Below are 13,343 nucleotides of genomic sequence, written 5' to 3'. Positions count from 1 at the left end.
GAAGTGACAGATGGCAGTGACATCAACACTGCCTCTTCTGTTCCTCCACCTGTTGTAGAGACTTATGTCTTCGTGACCCTGCCTGCCTGCACTTTAAACATCCCAGCTCTTCTCAGCACCGCTAATGTGGAAGAGCAGGCTGCTGGGGCCAACATTGTGCCAGCATCCTCATCAAAATCTAACGAGGGTCTGGCACCTAAAATCCTCATTTCCTCTTTGGCTCCTCCTGCAGACTCTCTTCCTTTTGGTACCCCAGCCTCTCAACTGGGGGTTCTAAATGATAAAAATGGAAACCATGTCCCTTTAATGAGAGCTGCAACCCCTACCACTTCTCTCTCCTCCAAACTTCCTCTTCCTGATCATTCCATTCTCCCCTGCACAAAGGAATCTAACACTGCTGCTTCTCCTGATTCCCGTCCTCTTCCCTTCCCCACCCTCCCTGTAGTCCCACTTCCCATGAACACTACCACCACTGATATGGCTGCAGCCGCCCCCAGCCTATCCTGTCATGTGAGCCTGCAGCCGGCCACAGATGACGATATTGTTCAGATGGATACCACACCACCATCTGCAGCCGTCATTTACTCATCTCCCCAAGTCTCCACCACTGACTCCTGTGCATTGCCGCAGGCTCCCAATAGCCTGCAACAGGGAAACTTTATGAATGGGCCCGTACCCAGCGGCCCACCTATACCTCCCCCACAACCAATACCTCAGGCCCCCTGTGGCCTGCAACCAGGACACTTGCCGAATGGGCCAGTGCCCACCAGCCCACCAGTACCCCAGGCGCTCTGCAGTCTGCCTCAGGGCCATGTCACCGTGGGCCCAGACCCCACTGCCCCTGCAACACCCTATACCTATCCAGTTCCCCAAATCCCCTGCAGTCTGTACCAGGGGCAACTTGGGATGGGGCCAGCCCCCACCAACCTACCTCCTACCAGGGGGTCCTGTTCTTCCCAAACCTTGGTCCCTCAAAATGATCACTATTCCACCAATGCCATCTCTGTTGTGCAACCACAGCACACAATGTCACACAGTGACTCTATTTCCAGCAAGCAAGACCCCCACAATCGATTTATACAGTCTCAGCACATGCAGGGACCCAGCCCAAATACTGGCCATGCATCTAGTGCTAGTGCCCTTCCACACCCCACACTTGGGGTTTTCAGTGGACTACCTGATAATAATTACTCTCTCAGCCAACCAGTCCCCTTACAAACACCAGTTATTGACCTAACCACGCCTACAATGCCACCACCTAATGACTCCGTCAATGTGATCCCCCTTGTGCAGCAGATGCACAATCCTTCTCTTCCGCTATCTTCTGCTCCTCCGGTCCTTCCCAACATGGACCAAGCAGTTGTCCTTACTCACGGAAGTGGCTCTTCCCCACCAATGAAATTATCCATGGACGACGATAACATGATGGATACAACACCTCCTTCAGAGGCATTTATGTTTCCATCTCCTCCGATCTTGACAAACAACCTCTCTGTAGTGAACCAGGCCCATCCTGCTCCTGCCCATGTGCCACACAGTGACATTATTTCTAACCAACAAAACTCCTACAATCAGTTTATACAATCCCAGCACATGCCGGGGCCAAGGCCACACACTGGCCATGCATCTAGTGCTGGTGCCCTTCCATACCCCACCACTGGGGTCTTCAATGGACAATCTGACAGTTTGTCTCAGAGCCAACCAGTACCATTGCAAACACCAATTATTGACTTATCTGTGCCTACAATGCAACCACCTAATGACACCAACATACAAACAGGACATATGGCCATGTCCATGCCTGTGCCTGCAGTGAATGCTGATAATACACCCCAGCACACCTCTTGTAGTGATTCTTACGGTGTTTGCAACACTGCCAGACAGAAAACTCCTGGCAAGAAAATCTCCAGACGCACAGGCTCTCATGACACTAATTCATCCCTGAACCAGGCCACTCCTGCAACAAATACTGGCTATCCACCTAGTGCTAGTGCCCTTCCAGACCCCACACTTGGAGTTTTCAGTGGGCAATCCGACAATTTCTCTCGGAGCCAACCACTGCCCTTACAAACACCAGTTATTGACCTAACCGTGCCTACAATGCAACCACCTAATGACTCTGTCAATGTGATCCCTCTTGTGCATCAAGTGCACAATCCTTCTCTTCCAATATCTTCTGCTCCTCTGGTCCATCCCAACATGGACCAAGCAGCTGTCCTTATGCATGGAAATGTCTCTTCCCCACCAATGAAATTATCCATGGACAATCATCATATGAAGGATATAACACATCCTTCAGAGGCTTCCATCTTTCCATCTCCTCCCATCTTGACACACCACCTCTCTGCTGTGAACCAGGCCCATCCCGCTTCTGCCTATGTGCCACACAGTGACGTTATTTCTAGCATGCAGAACTACCACTATCAGTTTATACCGTCTCAGCACATGCCGGGGCCAAGCCCACACACTGGCCATGCATCTAGTGCTGGGGCCCTTCCACACCCCACCGTCGGGGTCTTCAATGGACAACCTGACAATTTGTCTCTTAGCCAACCAGTACCTTTGCAAGCACCAATTATTGACCTAACTGTGACTAGTGACACCAACCTGCAAGCAGGACATATGGCCACGCCAATGCCTGTGCCCGCAGTGAACGTTGATATCACTCCCCAGCACACCTCTTGTAGTGACTCTTCTGGGGTTTGCAACACTGCCAGACAGAAAACTCCGGGCAAGAAAATCTCCAGACGCACAGGCACTCGTGACACTAATTCATTCCTGAACCAGGCCACTCCTGCAACAAATACTGGCTATCCACCTAGTGCTAGTGCCCTTCCAGACCCCACACTAGGGGTTTTCAGTGGGCAATCCGACAATTTCTCTCTGAGCCAGCCACTCCCCTTACAAGCACCAGTTGTTGACCTAACTGTGCCTACAATGCAACCACCTAATGACTCTGTCAATGTGATCCCTGTTGTACATCAAATGTACAATCCCTCTATTCCGATATCTTCTGCTCCTCCAGTCCTTCCCAACATGGACCAAGCAGTTGTCATTGTTCACAGAAGTGGCACTTCCCCACCACTAAAACCATCCATGGACGATGACGATAACATGATGGATATAACGCATCCATCAGAGGCTTCGATCTTTCCATCTCCTCCCATCTTGACAAACAACCTCTCTGTAGTGAACCAGGCCCATCCTGCTCCTGCTCATGTGCTACAGAGTGACACTATTTCTAGCAATCAGGACTCCTACAATCAGTTTATGCAATCCCAGCACATGCAGGGGCCAAGTCCAAATACTGGCCATGCATCTAGTGCTGGTGCCCTTCCACACCCCACTCTTGGGGTTTTCAGTGGGCAACCTGACAATAATTTCTCTCTGAGCCAACCAGTCCCCTTACAAGCACCAGTTGTTGACCTAACTGTGCCTACAATGCAACCACCTAATGACTCCGTCAATGTGATCCCTGTTGTACATCAAATGTACAATCCCTCTATTCCGATAACTTCTGCTCCTCCGGTCCTTCCCAACATGGACCAAGCAGTTGTCATTGTTCACAGAAGTGGCTCTTCCCCACCACTAAAACCGTCCATGGACGATGACGATAACATGATGGATATAACGCATCCGTCAGAGGCTTCGATCTTTCCATCTCCAACCGTCTTGACAAACCTCTCTGTAGTGAACCAGTACCATTCTGCTCATGCCCATGTGCCACACGGTGGCATTATTTCCAGCATCCAAGACTCCCACAGTCAATTTATACAATCCCAGCACATGCCGGGGCCAGGCCCACACACTGGCTATCCATCTAGTGCTGGTGCCCTTCCAAACCCGACAGTCGGGGTCTTCAATGGACAACCTGACAGTTTGTCTCTGAGCCAACTAGTACCTTTGCAAGCACCAATTATTGACCTAAGTGTGCCTACAATGCAACCACCTAATGACACCAACATGCAAACAGGACATATGGCCATGTCCATGCCTGTGCCTGCAGTGAACCCTGCCATTACTCCCCAGCACACCTCTGGTAACGACTCACACAGTGTTCTGAATACTACCAGACGGAAGAAAACTGGCAAGAAAATCTCCAGACAAACCGGCTCTCGTGACCCTAATTCATCCCTGAACCAAGCCATTCCTGCAACCTCTGCCACAATGGCAAACGGTGACTCATCAAATACAGGACACTTGAGATTTAAAAAATCCACCAAACGCTCACTTTCCAACTCTGAAGCACCTACAGGCTGCCAAAGGCAGAAATTTTAAATGTAGAAGATCAAACTCTGTAACAGGACTCAAGAGACAGGTCAAGCTTTCTAATAAGACTGAAAGTTTATTTTACTTTCTCTTAACACAAGTCTTCTCTACCTACAGCTTGATTGCTTTAGTAGGATGTTCCAGTGGAGACTCATTAGTCATCTTCTCTTGCTTGAAAACTAGCTTGACTCAGCAAAGAGCTGGACCATGTTTCAGAAGTCCTAGATCCTGAAAGATGAAAAGCTGTTTCCTCACAAGTGGTACTTATTGCATTATTCATTGCACTACCACTATCTTTCCTTATTTCAAATAAAGCCCCCATCTTTATTAATAAATACAATTTAAAATGAATTCATCAAAATTAAATGATTTGTCCATCTTTTCTTTTGTTGATGGGTTCCATAGGTTTGGGTGTGAATCAGAAGTATAATAAAGGGTCTATTTAAATAAACAGTTTGCAGAGAATGCAAATAGCCATAGAAAGAGCTTTAGATTAAATGTAAAAGTCAACATTCAACAGAAGTATGAGGATTCCTGACTCCCCTTAAATCCAATTTTTTAGGAGGTGCAAGGGAATTGGTTCCCCAGAGCTATGATATCCATGAATATCACTGGATATGCCCCAAACCTGTTTGGTTGTCTGTCTGGCCTCATTTGGTGGCACTACGATGTCCTCGTGACAACATCATGCAGTCAGGACATGTGGCCACAACATCACCTGTGCCTGCAGTGAACCCTGCCATTACTCCCCAGCAGGCCTGCTGTAGTGACTCACATAGTGTTTTCACCCTGCCACACTTGTGAAAACTGGCACAAAAACTCCAGCCTAGCAGGCTCTGGTGATCCTAATTCCTCACTGAACCACGTTATGCTTGCAGTATCACCCACAATGGGAGACGAAGTAACTTGAAGTAAGTACAAAGGTTTGAATTCAGGGGTCTTCATCCTTGCTTGATTGATTGGCCGGTGGTCTACCACTTGAGCCATGTCTCCAGTCCAGCTTTTTGATGTTTAATTGGAGTTAGAATGTCTTAACTTATCTGTCTGGGTGGGCCTTGAAGTATGATCTTCTGCATCTTTCTTTCTGGAACAGGTAAGATTACCACCAGGAGCCTCCTGTACCCCATTTGTAGGAATTCCTCATAGTGCTCCCTATTCTGTCTTCACATTTTTTATTTAGTTTTATTTAGTTTTGGTTGTTGTGGGGCCTGAACTCTGGGCCTGGCACTGTCCCTTAGCTCTTTAGCTCAAGGCTAGCTCTCTGCTACTTGAGCCAGAGCTCCACTTCTGGCTTTTTCAGTTTATGTGGTGCTGAGGAATAAAACCCAGGGCCTCAGCTGTGCAAGGCAAGCACTCTACCACTGAGCCACCTTCTCAGCCCTGTTTTCACAATTTTAAATGACATTAGTTTCAGAACTTAAAAACATTTGCATTTCCCAATACCAGTACATGCATAAAAAAATTGTAAGTTATACCATCTCAAATCTGCATTCCTTGAATCAAACCAGAGGATAGACTTATATTTAGAAAGGAAATATTTGTGAATGATAAAGTATTCCATCCTCTCAATTGCTGTGTAGTATGGTTTTTACCAGGTATAATAAAATAAAACAAAAATGATACAATTTTAAATAATTCCAACAAAATAATGCAGGTTTTACAAGGGAAGTTAGTGAATAAGGAAACATGGATGCAATAGGAGAGAGCTATTGAGGTTTGAACATCAGCTTTGGGCTGGGAGTATAAGTATGTAGATATCTTCGTTTGTAAGTAAACAAACGTTTCTTGTCATTCAAACAAAAAAAAAATGAGTCAACATAAAGATAGAGGTGTTTACCAAACATTTTGGGATTTTGGACCCCCAAGGAGAAAGCTGTTACTGGCTCTGAGTTTTCTGCTTGCTTTTGTGGAGTCAGGGAGTTGAAAAAATCGTGGGATCCTGAGTAGGTCTAGTTCCTTTCCTCCGAGTTCCATAAAGTACTACTTTATGGGTGGAATCCAGTAAGCCTTCCTGATGGCAGGGATTTGTGAGCATCTGAAATACCTCAGGCTCTCAGTCCCTGTGTCTTGAGGCATCAGGCTCAGTTCCCTGTAGAAGACATCATTAAGTGACAATGTAAAGAGCTACACAGAATCCAGGACTCTCCAGTGTCTAGTAACGGGTACTGAATGCTAAATCCATTGAAGACCCTGAGTTCTGTACTTTAAAATTAGTAACTATACAAAATTAAAGGTGCAAGTAGGCTTTAAAATTCAGTCAGGGATCCATAAAGTATAATACTAGCCACTTGGGAAACAGATATTAAGGGACTGTAATTCAAAGCCAGCCTGAGCATAGAAATACATAATACTCCCATCTCAACAATGAATGGGTGAGGTGGTGTAAGCCTGTTATCCCAAACTACAGAGAAAGCACTCTGGCTGGGCACAATGGCACTTGCTTTTCAGCCTAGTGACAAAAGGAAATACAGGAGAATAACAATCCAGGCTGGTCATAAAATCAGACACTCCCAAAATTAATCCAAACCAACAAACTGTTAATCAAAATAACTACCAGGAGGTTCAGTGGTGTTAGGGTGAGAGGTAATTAAGGAATAAAGGGAGAACGTGAAAATTTACACACACATGCGTGCGTACACTCACACACACACACACACACACCCAAGCCAAGAATGTGCTAGAGGCATTGTTCAAATGGTACTTGCCTAGGAAATGTGAGACTTGAGCTGAATCGCAATACTAGAATGGTGAGGGAGAGAGAGAGAGAGAGAGAGAGAGAGAGAGAGAGAGAGAGAGAGAGAGAGAATTCGTTAACTATAGAAACAAGAAGAAGAAAAGAAAAAGAAGAACAAGAAGCAGCAGCAAAAAGGAATAAAAGAAATAAAGAATGGGCTTAGGATAGACTATACTTAAAGATCTTTGGAAGGGAATCATTAAAAAATGCCCTGTTCCATAATAATTTTCTCCCAGATCCTCAATGTGTCCCTTCTGTTCTTCATTTTTTCTCATATTGACACACAGATAATGACAACAGTGAATCTTTAAAATGATTTCAAAGAATACTTTTGGACAATGTTCATGAGGCCTAGTTCAATATCACGATTCCACACCCTGTTCTCTGTATTACCTGTTGGGCTGGAGGTAAAACCACAAAATCTAACTTAATGCACCTGCCCATGTCAGTTACTCAGTCAACACAAACCCAGAGTACTTCTTCCAGGAGCTCCAGGAGAAGGATCAGGGAGACTACACAGAAGGCAGATAGGCAGATAGAGGGAGGGATATCAAGGCAAGTGACTATTTTGCTTTTCTTTCCTACTGGTTTTGTCTAGTAATTGTGAATATTCAAAATTAATTAGCACAGAAAAGGTGACTCTGTGCTGTTCCTCTACATGATATGATAGCATTCTGGGAGTAGGAGAAGGGAGCAAGAGGAGAAAAAGGGGGAACAGGACAAGAATGTTCAGCCAAAAGGAAAGGAGGAGGAGAAAATGGAGGAATGGAGGAAGGAAGGAAGAAAGGAAGGAAGGAAGAATGGAAGGAAAGAAGGAAGGAAGGAAGGAGACAATGGTTCTTTTTAAGAGCTATAAGATGCCAGGAGCCAGTGGGTCATGCTTTGAATACTAGCAGGATCACTGTTCAAAACGAACCCAGGCAGGAAATTCCCTAAGACTTTTAACTCCAGTTAGCCACACAAATCTGGAAGTGGAGCTGTCACTCAAGTGGTAGATCACTAGCCTTGAGGAGAAAAGCTCAAGGACAGAGCCACACTCAACAAATACAGGGGGAAAAAAAGCTGTAAGTGATTATGTAGCTTCAGACTTCATTGAAGAGATCACCATGAGACAAGTTTAAAACACTTAGACCTGTTATGGTGAACATGTTTTAATATAATAACAACACTAGCCAGTTCTGCTGCAATCACCAAAGTTCTCTTTAAGATTAGCACAATGATTTAGCTCAGCTAGTGTTTTGCATTCTATGGAAAGAAATTTGAAAATGAGCTTATTCTGTTTAAACACAATGGGCATAAACTCAGGCAAGCAAACAATAGTAGATTTCCTTTGACTTTCTGAGAGACCAAAGACATTCCAAAGGCTGAAAATGTTCTCGGAAAGAAGTCATTTTTCCACTGTGTCACAATTGAAGCATTGTAAGTAGTACATTATCCTGTGTGCTACAGACTGTGTTGAATAAGACAAAAGGATTCTCATATAATCTACTTTGATGGTTTAGCTTAAGGGCTAAGAAGTGCTTCTCTGTACTTCATCCTCTGGGAGTTTTTGAGAATCGGAATATTTCACCTAACAGGTTAATTAACAGAGAACTATTTCCACCTTAAGTACACACAGTTGCCACTTTGCTTGAAGAGAAATGAGCTGTTTATTTGCTCTCATGATTTTTTAGTGAGAATATCAGAGCTGCGTTAGGAGATTTTGATGGATAGAATTTTATAGTACCAGTAGTCCATGGGTTTGAACTTGTCAAACCAACTAGTGGTTAAGAAAATCCAGAAAGGAAAAGTCAGAACCTAGGAGAATTGGGGCAAGGGTATTCTGTGCGTTATATGCATATGTCAGGCAAGTTAAAATGTACCTTCATCTTTTTCAAATTAGAAAGCAACAACATGCATCCCACATTGTCTTTAAATTTTACAGAGTTGATAGACGGTTCTCACTTTTTATTAGAAAGAATCAAATAGCATACGGCACTGGTGTGTCTCGTCTTTTGTCAGTTTCTAGTCACCCCATTGATTTGAAATGTGATGGTGAACTTTCTCAAACTCTGCTCTATGTATGGTTCCATGATGTGTGAGGGATAGAAATAGCCATGGAGAAACTGGTTCCACAAGCAGATTTTGCATCCATCTTGTGATGCCACGGTTTCAACTAACACTCTCTCAGCTCCTGGCTGGCTCTCTACTACTTGAACCATTCCCCAAGTCTCGCTTTTAGATGGTGAATTGGAAGTAGACACTTGTAGACTTGTCTGTGTAGGCTAGCTTGGAACTGTAATTTTCCTGAGCAGCTAGGATGAAAGGCAAGATCCACTGCCACCTGGCTTGTCCCACACTTTCCTTCCCTCCATAGTCAACCCTGCAGAGCGCTTGTGTCTGATGGAAGAGTTTTCAGGCTTTGATTCTGGTTGTTGGCTGATCTGTGACCTGAGAACAAGTAATTCCTCTAAGTGCTAGCAGAACCACATTTTCCCCCTCTTTCCCAAAAAGATGAAACATATAAACCATTTTGAGTACATGTCATCCTTAATTTGACCTCCATTTTAAGATATACTTATGTGTCACCAATTTATGTCATTCCTTTTGATACTAATACTTCAGAGTCTTAGACAAATGTATTTGTAGCTTAAGAATAATGCATCAGAAATAATACTTTAGAGTTTTGGGCAAGTTTCTAACTTTATATTGGGTCTCTTTAGTCGATTTTCTGCCTGACATTTCCACAGAATGGTGGGGATAATGGTGGCAGAAAACACCCACTGTCACTCTTCAGAATCCTCTAGAACAATACTAGTGAGAATTCTCGAACCCAGTAGCTACCTATTCTGAGGCTACCTAAATTGGTTACTTAAGCTTGATTGTTTTTAATAGGTAGAAGTCTCAGAATATGGCCTTAATTCCTGAAATCTTATAATATGTGTGTTGAAGGGTTTTTAGGTAAAGCATTATGCTTGAAAATGCCAAAAAAAATCCAGAGAAAGTAGAAAAGAACTAGATGATGGATTTCCTTTCCAAATTATGCACTGAAGTTATACTCTGAAAGAGATATTTGCCTAAGTGCCTTAATATCATGCAGCGAGGAAAGTGGAGGTACAGTGTTTTCATTGATCTAACAAGACTTGAATTTTACCAACGTTAAGTTCAACATGAGGCATTCATAGCTAGTATTCTTCATCTTCTCACTTTCTTAATGCACCTGTTTGGTGCAGTACTTTGAAGGGAATGGATGATTGTTTTAGAACCAGCATTAAACCTCTAGAGCACAAAACAATTCTTAACTTACATCTTTCTCTTCAAGTCTTCTTACCCATCCTGTTTAGATATCTTCAATTCCAAATGACTAATTCTTTGTGTATTTAAGTAGCCATACTACACTACTATAAAGAAATTAATACTTCAAACTGTTGTAAATTAATCAAACTTCTCTGACTACAATGTCATTAAAAGAGGAAATAAGTGTGCTATGGAGCATGCTTGTAATCAGAAGTGCCTAGAGGCAGAAATGAGAGAATTTTGGTTTGAAGTTAATCTGTGCAAAAACAGCAGAATACTATCTTAATGAACCAGTCTGTCAGGATTATTCTTGTCTCTAATCCTAGCTATCTGGGAGGTGAAGGTGGAAGTATGGTGTTTCAGGGCTGACTCAGGAAGAAAGTATGAGCCTATATCTAAAAAATAATTGAACAGGTCTGAGAGCATAGCTCAAGTGGTTGAGCACCTGCCTAGCAAACACAAAGCTAGTTCCAACCCCAGGACAGAGGGAGAGAGAGAGAGACAGAGAGACAGAGACATAGAGAGAGAGAGAGAGACAGATAGACAGACACAGACACAGAGAGGAGATATGAGCATCTGTAGAAGAAGCAAACATGAACCAAATTCTATTCTTTTATTCTTTTTGTGACATATTTTCACACATCATCTATCATTATAGCTGAAAAAGGTACTTCACTCTTAGTACCCCTTCTCCTCTCAAATTTCCTTTGAATTAAAAGATTTGAAAAAGGGGTAGATGCAATGTCCTTATAGCCTCCTCCTCAGAAAAGCAAAATCATTGTGTACAAGGTATGTGCAGTGCAGCTAGGGACAGCCAGCGTGGATTTAAACTTAGGGCAGATTATGGAAGAGCTCAGAGTGACATTTACCTGAGTGAAACCACAGTGCTTCCCTGAAGCAACTTTCTACATTAATGGGACAAAGATCTTCCTCATTTTATTTAGTGGAACTACATAAAGGAATAAGAAGCCAGGTGCTGGAGGCTCACATCCACAGCCCTAGCTATTCCAAAAGCTGAGATCTGAGTATCAAGATTCAAAGCTAGCCCAGCAGAAAAGTTTGTGAGACTCTTCAGTTAGCCAGCAAAAAAAAACAAAATTAGAACAGCAAAAATCAAGAACTCTAACAACAACAGATCCTGGAGGGGATGTGGACAGAAAGGAACCTTACTTCATTGTTGGTGGGAATATAAACTTGTTCAACCACTTTGGAAAGCAGTATGGAGGTTCCTCAAAAGACTCCACATAGAGCTCCCCAATGACCCAGCAATCCCACTTTTGGGCATTTACCCAAATGATCACAAACAAGGCCACACTAAAGCTACCAGCACAACTATGTTTATTGCAGCATTATTTACCATAGCTAAGACATGGAACCAACCCAGATGCCCCTCAGTAGATGAATGGATCAAGAAGATGTGGTATATATACACAATGGAATTCTATGCCTCCATCAGAAAGAATGACATTTCCCCATTTGTTAGGAAATGGAAAGGCTTGGAAAAAATTATATTAGGTGAAGTAAGCCAGGCCCAAAGAAACATAGGTCCCATGGTTTCCCTTATTTGCAATATCTAGTATAGGTATGAGTCAAGCAGAAAAAGTCAGATAATGTGATGTTAGGAAAACGAAACCTCAAATATGTATTTTAATGTTTTTGTTTCTTTCATGCATGTGTTTCTAACGCATTTATAAGATTATTTCTTGGTTGCTTTGTATGTCCCTCCCCCACAGTGTAACCCCCGCTTTCACTATATTTGATGTCAGTATAACATGTGGAGGAGATGGGGACAAACAAGTCGTTTAAGGATTCAGGTGGACCTGTTGCAACAATGAGAAGTACAAAATGTCATGTCAAAACCAGCTTTACAATGTCGGTGGGGAGGGGTGGTGGGGGGGTATGATTGGGTGGGAGGGAGGGGGGAGGCTGGGAAGGGAGGTGAAGGGTAAACAAAGGAGGAGGTTGCAATGCTTGGTAAGAAATGTATGCATTATCCTGCCCATGTAATTGTAACCCCTCTGTACCGTATGTTCTCAAATAAAATAAAATAAAATTAAAAAAAAAAAAAAAAGTAAGCCAACCAACAAACACAAAACATGCTTAAAAGTGTGACACAAGTGGTAGAGCAATAGCTTTAAGGGGAAAAAAGCCAAGAGAGAGTATTAGAACCTTCGTTCAAGTCCTAGTATTAGCACAAATACAATATAGCTACAGCAAAGTGGGTATATGGAGGACTAGGCAAGATGGAAGAAACAAGCAATAGTAGAGGGTATATATAAGCCAGATGAAGATCTTTTTGTTTGTTTCCCAAACTGTTGAGCAAACGAATACATTAAAGGTAGATATTAATAATGCATTTTTATATTAGGATGGATCAGAGTGATCTACAGAAGGGTGTAAAGATACGACTTACAGGGTTGTTGCGATTGAGGGGAAAAATAAGACTCTAAACTCTGCTATTAGAAATGAAAGTAAAATCTTGGCTAGCTGAGATCAATCTCTGCAGGAGAAGACCATCCTTTTGTAGTGGTCACAGCAGCCCTCTGTATTCTGGTGAGTGATGGAGAATGAATCAGGGGCAGCTTAAGAGACTGCCATCAGCCTGCAGGCAAGGCTTAAAAATATTGAGGGATTTGTGGCTGTTCCCAGACCCAGATCTCACTGACATCTCTGAGAAGAAAATGGGTGGTAAAGCAATTAATGACAACAATGCTGCAATACTCATACAGGTGTATTTCTCACAGGAAAGAAATAGTTTGCAATGAAAAGCATATAGCTATGAGTTAGGAGTACCTACAAAAATGAAGAACAAATCCCTTCTTGGAAGAATTGTTTGAAAATTTGGGCTTTTGTCCTAGTGATAATTGGAGGTTAGACTTCTGATTAACACATTTTTTCCTGGGCATTTCCTGGACTATAAATGTTTGCCTTGTGATATCTACTCTGGCTAGGTGACGAGAGGCGGTGGTCTTCTTGGAGATAGAGAGGCAGGAATAGAGGTGGAGAACTTGTAAAAATATGAGAAAGAAAGTTCCCTTCAATCTAAGCTCTGAAGAAAACATTC

General features: G+C 43.0%; 1 long non-coding RNA gene across 1 annotated transcript in view; it reads right to left on the bottom strand.

Moving 5' to 3' along the window:
• Positions 1-9,272: 9,272 nt before the first annotated feature.
• The window catches only part of LOC122107946, a 40,176-nt gene continuing 36,105 nt past the window's right edge, over positions 9,273-13,343 (bottom strand). The window contains exon 4 of the long non-coding RNA XR_006147442.1: positions 9,273-9,433. This is a non-coding gene — a long non-coding RNA (uncharacterized LOC122107946). The remainder of the gene's footprint in view (positions 9,434-13,343) is intronic.

Source organism: Dipodomys spectabilis, unplaced genomic scaffold, assembly GCF_019054845.1.
Source record: "Dipodomys spectabilis isolate Male_0828 unplaced genomic scaffold, ASM1905484v1 ptg000054l, whole genome shotgun sequence".
In the NCBI taxonomy this organism is placed as follows: Eukaryota; Metazoa; Chordata; class Mammalia; order Rodentia; family Heteromyidae; genus Dipodomys; species Dipodomys spectabilis.
Note: the sequence above shows the minus strand (reverse complement) of the source record. Positions and strands in the feature narration are given on the sequence as shown.